Source organism: Vombatus ursinus, unplaced genomic scaffold (genome assembly GCF_900497805.2).
Source record: "Vombatus ursinus unplaced genomic scaffold, bare-nosed wombat genome assembly UNPS02014799.1, whole genome shotgun sequence".
NCBI classification, from domain to species: domain Eukaryota; kingdom Metazoa; phylum Chordata; class Mammalia; order Diprotodontia; family Vombatidae; genus Vombatus; species Vombatus ursinus.
The window spans coordinates 8,615,618-8,623,396 of NW_020954577.1; the positions used below are offsets into that span (position 1 = coordinate 8,615,618).

At 46.2% G+C, this 7,779-nt stretch overlaps 1 long non-coding RNA gene across 2 annotated transcripts; it reads left to right on the plus strand.

The window, feature by feature from the left end:
• Window positions 1-354: 354 nt before the first annotated feature.
• LOC114050577 lies at window positions 355-6,752 on the plus strand. Of its 2 annotated transcripts, XR_003570026.1 has the most exons (5): window positions 355-692; window positions 1,534-1,631; window positions 4,809-4,927; window positions 5,921-6,076; window positions 6,343-6,752. It is a non-coding gene; the product is annotated as an uncharacterized LOC114050577 (long non-coding RNA). The 2 variants fall into 2 exon arrangements; XR_003570025.1 differs by having other exon boundaries at window positions 355-1,631.
• Window positions 6,753-7,779: the final 1,027 nt, after the last annotated feature.

The window sequence follows — 7,779 nt, forward strand, 5'->3', positions numbered from 1 at the left end:
TTTTGTGAAGGCATAAGCTCAGTGCTGAGAACAATTCCTTTTCTCCAATCTTGTGGATTCCTCTGAGTGACTCCGAGAGCACAAAAAAAGAGAGAAGACTGAAGAGGATGGATGCTCTGAGAGTTTGGTTTTGTGGTATGGTCTTTAGGGAGTTGGGAGGTTTGTTCCAAACCCAAGAAAGGGGTAACGATGAGCCAACTCATAAAAAATTAAAAAAGCTAGGTGGCACAGTGGATAGAGCACGGGCCTTGGATTTAGGAGGACCTGAGTTCAAATCCAACCTCAGACACATAACACTTACTAGCTGTGTGACCCTGGGCAAGTCACTTAACCCCATTGCCTAACCCCCCCCCCAAAAAAAGAAAGAAAAAAAAGAAAAAGAAAAAAAGAAAACTTGGAAGAAAGAGGCAGACTTTCCCCTGTCCTGATGGGACACTCTTGAAGATCCCTGGATTTGAACCACATCATCATGGAGGCCAAACGTGAAGGAAGCTCATTTGTTGTCCATGACAGTCTGAGAATCGGACCTCGTTCCCTTGGAAGTCAACGGTCCTCAGAGAGAAGGCATTTCAACACCTCTCTAGGGTTGGAATTTGGAAAGACTCCTAGAGAATCCTGACCAAGAGCAGCAGTCACACGTGTGTGGCCCCAGGGACAGAGGGACCCTTGTCTCCATCTGATACAGTCACCAGGTCCTGTCTAGTCTTCCTTTCTAACAGCTGTCCCTCGTTACTATTCATTCTTACTACTGCTCCGCTAGTCTGAGCCTTTAGCGACTCAGCCAGAGTCAATGTAAAAGCTTCTTGATTGACATCCTGGCCTCTAATCTCTCCCTCTCTGAACCATCTGGCCCATCCCTAAGAATCTTAACTAACATAGGGCAAATGGGGTTTGTCCCCTGCTATCGACGTGCATAGGAGCAGTGAGCTTCCTTTTTAGGGTAGCTGCCATCTTTACACCTCATCTTGTAGTCCTTTGTTGCTACTTGCTGCTGTGAGGCGCCATTGCCCCTGGGCCACATGCCCCTCCCTCCAGTCCCAATCCTGAGGAAATGACTTTCTAGGGGATGAGTTGCTCCCACTCCAGGCTTTCCTGGCATCTGTGGTCAGACTGTCCTTTCCAACCCACTCCCTCCCACCTCTATGCCTCTGCCCCAGCTGTTTTTCCTTTAGGGGAATGCTAAGTAGGAACCAGACTATGGAGGGCTTTAATTCTAGGCAGAATAACCTCTATATTATTTTAGAGGCAATAGAGAGCCAGAGAAGATTCTTGAGCAGAGGAATAAAAAACTCTGCTTGTTTCATGCACCTGAACTCAGCTACATCTTGTCTTTCTCAGGGAAGGATTCTGTAAGTTTGAGTTTCTCAGTTGTAAAACTGAAAGAGAAGGGTTAACGCTGGAGAACCCATCGATAAAATGCTGTTGGAAATAGCTGTCTCAGAAGCAAGGGAACTGCCTAGCATATTAAAGCTAAAAATCAAACCAGCAGTAATAATTACTCACATAAAAATGTTCATTTTATTTCCCCCTCAGCGTCTGCCTCTTACTGTTTCCCAGCTCTTTGGCCAGAAGGAAGAAATGTTCAGTGATGTGTGATCTCCAGGAAGTGGGTGCTCCTTGCACCAACACAGGTCAGGACCCATCCAAACCTTGCCAACCCCAGGCCATTGCCACCCATGTCCTCCTATAAATCCTCACTCCTGGGGAACCTTCCTCCACCTTTGTCCTGGATGCCTCTCATGTCTTCAGTGCTCTCCTTCCGCACCTTGGCCTCAGAATTCCTGGCTCCCTTCACTTCAGTACCTTCTCCTTCATTAGGCCCCTCCTGAGCCCCCACCCCCACCCCAGCTGCTAATGTTTTCCCCCTCAGGGTCACCTTGTATCTACTTCCCTTCAAGGTCACCTTGTATCTACTCCCCTTCAAGACTACTTTCTATCTATTCTGCAAGTGTATCGTAGATACTTATTGATACTGCTGTGGTTGGCCCCATTAGAATGGAAGTCGCTTGAGGGCTCGGACTACTTTCACTTTTCTTTGCATTTTCTGGCACATAGTAAGTGCTTAATAATTTCTCTTTTGTAACATTTCTTTTTTAAAATTTTGAGTTCCAAATTCTCTCCCTCCATCCTCCTCCTGTTAAGAGGGCAAGCAATGCAATATTCATGCTTAATAAATTCTTGCTGATTGATTAACTTGTGATACCAGGAAAGTATATGTTAGGGCAAAGAGTTCTGGATTTAGAATCAAAAGATCTGAGTTCAAATCCCATTCTTCCTCCTTTATTTCCTTTATGACCTTGGGTGAGTCACTTGCGCTTTATCTTCCCTATCTGTAAAATGATGAGGTTGGACTAGATACTCTGCTGTCCCTTCCAGCTCCAGGTCACAGACTCCTTTGATGACCTGTGATCGCATTCCAGCCAGCCATTCAATTGAATTCAGCCCCAAAAGCTTTTATCTGCTGCCCTTCCCTCTCACAGTATGACTGGCTTGCCACTTTTCTTCCATGTCCTATCCTATATTACAATATTTCTTCTATGCCTTTTCTCTCACAATATCACTTTGGAGAGGAAGCTTCTGCAATTACTTGTACCCCACATGGCCCTTTGGGTCATTTGCCATTTGGAGTCTTCTGACATTGTGGCATCCCATGAGTCCCAACCATCTAGCAGCCCTGCGACAATATGAATGTTAAAATGATGGGGTTTTGGGCATTACTCAGTGAGAAACTGAATATGTTATTATACACAAACTGAGTTTAATTGAAGATGTTTTCAGTTCAAGGAGAAAACAATGTTAAAAATAGTTCAGGTTCAGCATTCATGGAATATTGGCATGTTCTGATTAAGTTGCTGAAGTAATTCCATTTTCATTGAATTTCATCCAAATTTCGTTCATTTCAGGCTTTGAGTTGGAAGGGAATGAAGAGGAACAATAGGGAGTACATTCAGTTTGGATCGGGTTTAGATCTCAGCTCTGCTATCTGCTATCTGTGTAACCTTGGGCCAGTCCATTGAACTCGATTAAACAAATACATACAAAATTTTTGCGTAAATCACTATGGTAGGCTCCGGGGATACAAAGTCAACATAAAAAAAAATCTCTGCCCTCAAAAAGCTTATATTTCAATGGGGATGGGGGAGAGGGGATAAATAAATAGGTCTAAGGTATATACAAGGGAATACAAAGTGAGAGATGGAGAGGAAGGAGGAGGAGGAGGAGGAAATGAGAGGGGAGGGGAGGAAAGAAGAGGGAGAGAGAGAGAGAGAGAGAGAGAGAGAGAGAGAGAGAGAGAGAGGGAGAGAGAGAGAGAGAGAGAGAGAGAGCATGCTCAGATAATTTCAGAAGTGGGAAGGGTAAGAAAAGACTCCCTGAAATAAGTCCTACTTAAGCTAAGCTTTGAAGGAGGTGAGAGATTTGATGGGATGGAGGTGAGGTAAGGAGGGATTCTTTTCTTTTTCTCTTTGTTTCTCCAGCCCCTGACTAGTGCTTGGCACAAAGTGGGGTGCTGTGTTGATCCAGCAAAGCTAGCTGTCTTTCTCTTCTCTTGTTTGACCCTCCTCTCATGTGGGAGCCTTTGCCTGGTCAAACTCTCTACTCACCTCTGCTCCACAGAATCTCTCTCTTCCTCGGAGGCCCGACTCAAACATGATCTTCTGCAAGAGGTCTTTTCTGGTCTCCCCACCTCCTGGTGGCCTCCCTCCTTCTCCCTTGGATGTTTGTATTTATTCTCTTTATATATTGAATATACATATTGATTTTCTAGTTTCTCCATTAAAATGTAAGCTCAATGTGAGAAGGGGTTGTTTCTTTCTTTATATTTGTATCCCCAACCTTGACCACAGTTCCTGGCACATAGCAGGCACTCATAAATGTTTTCTTAATTAATAAGTGCTGACTGTGTGAGTGAATTAGCACCTTCTAGACACAGAGAACTACACGCCAAAGGGAACAGAGGGGAAGGGAATATTCCACACAGGGAAAAGTCAGCAGGCCAGGTGGACTGGATTACAGAGAGCATGAAAGGGAACCTGATTAGTGGACTGTGTGGGCTCCACAAGAAGGTGGGCCCCACCAGAGGGGGCATTGCTGGCATCTTTAGAAGCCCCCAAGTTCTTACTCTGTTCCCCTTAACTTTTCAGAAGTTAGAGTACCATAGTCTGGGGGAAGCAGAGGCTCTTGGGAAAGAAAAGGGGAGTTGACTTGACTCTTTATAGGCTTGGATAGGAGTTCTTTGCATGTTCTTTCAGACTAAATAAAAGCCAGTCATATACCTCATGGCTTTTGAGCCCAAGTGCTTATAAAGGAGCTGAGGGCCCTTAGACGAACAGGTACCAAATCCAGATGTGCTCAGGCAAAGCCAGGGGTGGAGACAAAGCCAGTCAGACTCTGGTTTCCAGGGTTGCTCTGGGTGGAGGCATAATCCAGGGAGTGCTTTTACTGAGGGGAAAACCTATATCTGTGAGCCAAGAGCTCTGTGGCTCATGGCCATGGCTTTCATTAGCATCCCTGTGAAACCTTCAGCCTGGATGAGTGTGTCAGGTGAGTGATCTGTCAGTTACCAGCTGAAAGAAGGTACCTGGGTGGGGAAGGTAAGAGGTGAGGAAAGAAGGAATATCTGGCTTGATGGAATTCTGCCCGAGTGGGGTGACTTTGGGAGACTTGGGAGGGATAGATACTAGAAAGCACAAAGCCCCACAGAAAGGAACTGAATTGGGAGAAGGGGGCTCCCAGAAAGGAGCCAGAGGGGGCAGAAGTGGAGGCGGATTTCTCTAATGTCATAAATCTCCCTGGTCTTTTCTCCCCAGGGTTATATCAGCGAGGGATAATGCGATGCTGGTCCAGGCTGAACTGAACCCTCCTCACCTAGTCTAGCTCAGTTCGGGAATACGTTCCTCTGCTGAATCCCTCTCCTTTTCAGATCCAAGTAAGCAGGCTGAACCAATGGTGCCATACTCTGTCAGACCCACCGAAGCCCCAAAGAGCAGCTAATGATAATAATTTCAGTCGTTTTTCAGTTGTGTCTGACTCCTCATGACCTCATTTAGGGTTTTCTTGGCAAAGACACTAAAGCGGTTTGCCATTTCCTTCTTCAGCTCATTTTACAGATAAGGAAACTGAGGAAAAGAGGATTAAGTGACTTGCCCAGGGTCACATAGCTAGTAAGTGTCTGAGGTCGGATTTGAACTCAGGAAGAAGTCTTCCTAACTTCAGGTCTAGTAGTCTATCCACTGCGCCACCTAGCTGCCTTATATAGTAATCGTAACCATGCTCATAATAATATAAAAACAACATGCATTTATATGGTGTCTTAAAGTTTACAAAGCTACCACAATATTATGATGTAGGTAGTAAGGGTTGTTATTCCCATTTTACAGAGCAGGAAACTGAGGCACAGAGAGGACCTGTGACTTCCCTATGGTCACTCAGCCAGTAAGTAGAAGAGCTGGGAACCAAACTCAAGGCAGCGGATTCTCGTCCCTGGGCCACACTGCCTCCCAAATGGAAAAGCTTCCTGCTAGAAATGGGACCACCCTGCAGCCCAGACAGCAAGCCTAGGAAGCTCTTCCTCTTTATCACAGGATGTTCAGAGCATTTAGTGAAATAAACAGAAGTGAGGCTTGCTTCTTGTTCCCTGCAGAGGAAGTCACAGCATTGATGGCAGGTGACGCCGCCACTTCTCTGTCTTAGAGATTTAGCTGCTCCCCTCTCCCAGGACAGACTCTTAGCTTGCTCCGTTTCACTTGTGAAGTCCCCCCCCCCCACACACACCCCTTTTTAATCAGACTGCTTCAATCATTTATTAAACAGAAAAACACGTTTTCCACTTCCATGTCTTTCTTGGTTATGAATCGCCTTCTGTTATCAAATCTAAAGGCAGCTCCCCCTGATTTAACTCTCCAAATTCTCCTCATGACAGTGTGGATTCCAGAGGGCTAATTGTCCCAAGTCAACAGAGGCTATCCCTCCTGCTTGAAGCGCATTCCCTCCCCACCTGTACCCATTAGAATCCTCAGTTTCCTTCAAAGCCCAGCTCAGCGGCCACCTCCTACAGAAGACTTCTGATGACACTCTGGTTAGTTGTCTCTGTCTCTGTGGGTCTCTCTGTGTCTCTCCTTTGTATATACTTACATACATAAATGTTGGCTCCCCTTGTAGAATGTAAAGTCCCTGAGAGTTGAGCCGGGTGCATTTCTGTTTGTGTGGCCCCAGTGCCTAGCACAGTGTCATTGTTTTTGAAGAGGACCAATGGCCTCACAGGGCGATGTCTTGACTTGTGAGTGAATTGGTTTTAAGGGAGACAGGGCTGCGCAAAGTTGTCAGCCTTACTCTTTCTTCTAGAGTCATCAAAGTCCAGTGGCAGGACAAAGTTGAGACAAAAGGCGATGGACTGGGACGCAGGGCATCACCTGAGCGTCTTCAGCATCTGATCAAGCTCTAAACACTCCACAGCTCCTGCTTCAGCCACCATCATGGTCACTGAACAAATTGTTCTCATCTGCCCATTCCATCTTTGGGTAGACATCCCCCTAACTTACCAATGGGTTTCAGACCCCTCAGTTACCTTCACCTTGGTTTAGCCTGTCTGCCAGGACAGTTTTGTGGGGTGTGGGTGTTGTGTATGCTATAGCTTCTTGGAGCCCCAGGCGAGAGTTTGGTGAAAGTGGACACCAAAGGTAGATGAATAGCCATGGAAAGGGCCCTGCAGCCCTCACACCAGAGGTGCTGGTCCTCCCTGAAAACCCACTGAATAAAGTGCTGGCTTATTATTGGTTGATATTAGTTTGTTTATGTTTTGTATTTTCTTATCCATGAGCATGTGATGTCCCCCAGAGCAGTGGATGCTTCTTGGAGGCAGGGGTGGTTTTTTGCGTGGTGTTTGTATCCCCAGTGCCTGGTATTGTTAATACATGTTTCTGGTGAATTGAATCGATTGTCTTTAAAGCAAAGCCTAGCATTTGCAGGGTGCTATTGGATGCATGAATACTTACTTTGGTGTGTGGTGGTTATACAAGTGTGTCTCTAGAGGCAAGCCACTGAGACGAGGCTCTCCTCACCTTCTCCTCTCCACAGCCCCTCCTTAGGGCTGGCAAACCCCCTGGCCAGGGTCTGGGAGGAAAGATCGCTGGGCTTCCTTGCTCATCATCAGGCTTGCCATGGCTTCAGCAGCCAGAGAGGGAGATAACCCATCTGCTTGGTCAGCAGCATGTGGGACAGCAGCAGCAGCATCGAGCTAATTAGATGGAGACAAATTAAAACTATTTCCAGGATCAACAACTGTCCTTATGCCTTTCCCGAGCCACTGCTTGTATGTTTGGCTGGGAATGTGGGGTGCCAGGAGAAGAGGAAGAACCAAAGTCTGCCAGGGACCAGGAGTCTCAAGGATGCCCTTGGCACCGAGGCAGCCATCTGTTCTTTTTAGCTTAAGGGATCAAAGAGATAGTTAAGAAAATGTGAGTAGAAGGAGAGCCAAACAGAAAAGTATGGGCTGGACATGGAAGAGGAAAGGACAATGGAGAAGAGATAGAGGGACAGAGGAGAGCTGAGACAAAGGAGGGAGGAAGAGAAGAATGAAACCAGGGCTGGGAGGAACGACTGAAGTAAGAAAGTAGAAGAGGTGCTTTAAAATAGTCCTCGGAAGGAGAGCAGTGGACGGAGGGGTATTTGGGGAAGGGAGAGTCTTGGAGACATGTAATTGTGGAGTGTCGTAGGAATATAAGGTATTGTTATATTCGAAGTAATAGATGACAAAAGCATAAACTACAGACACAAATGCCA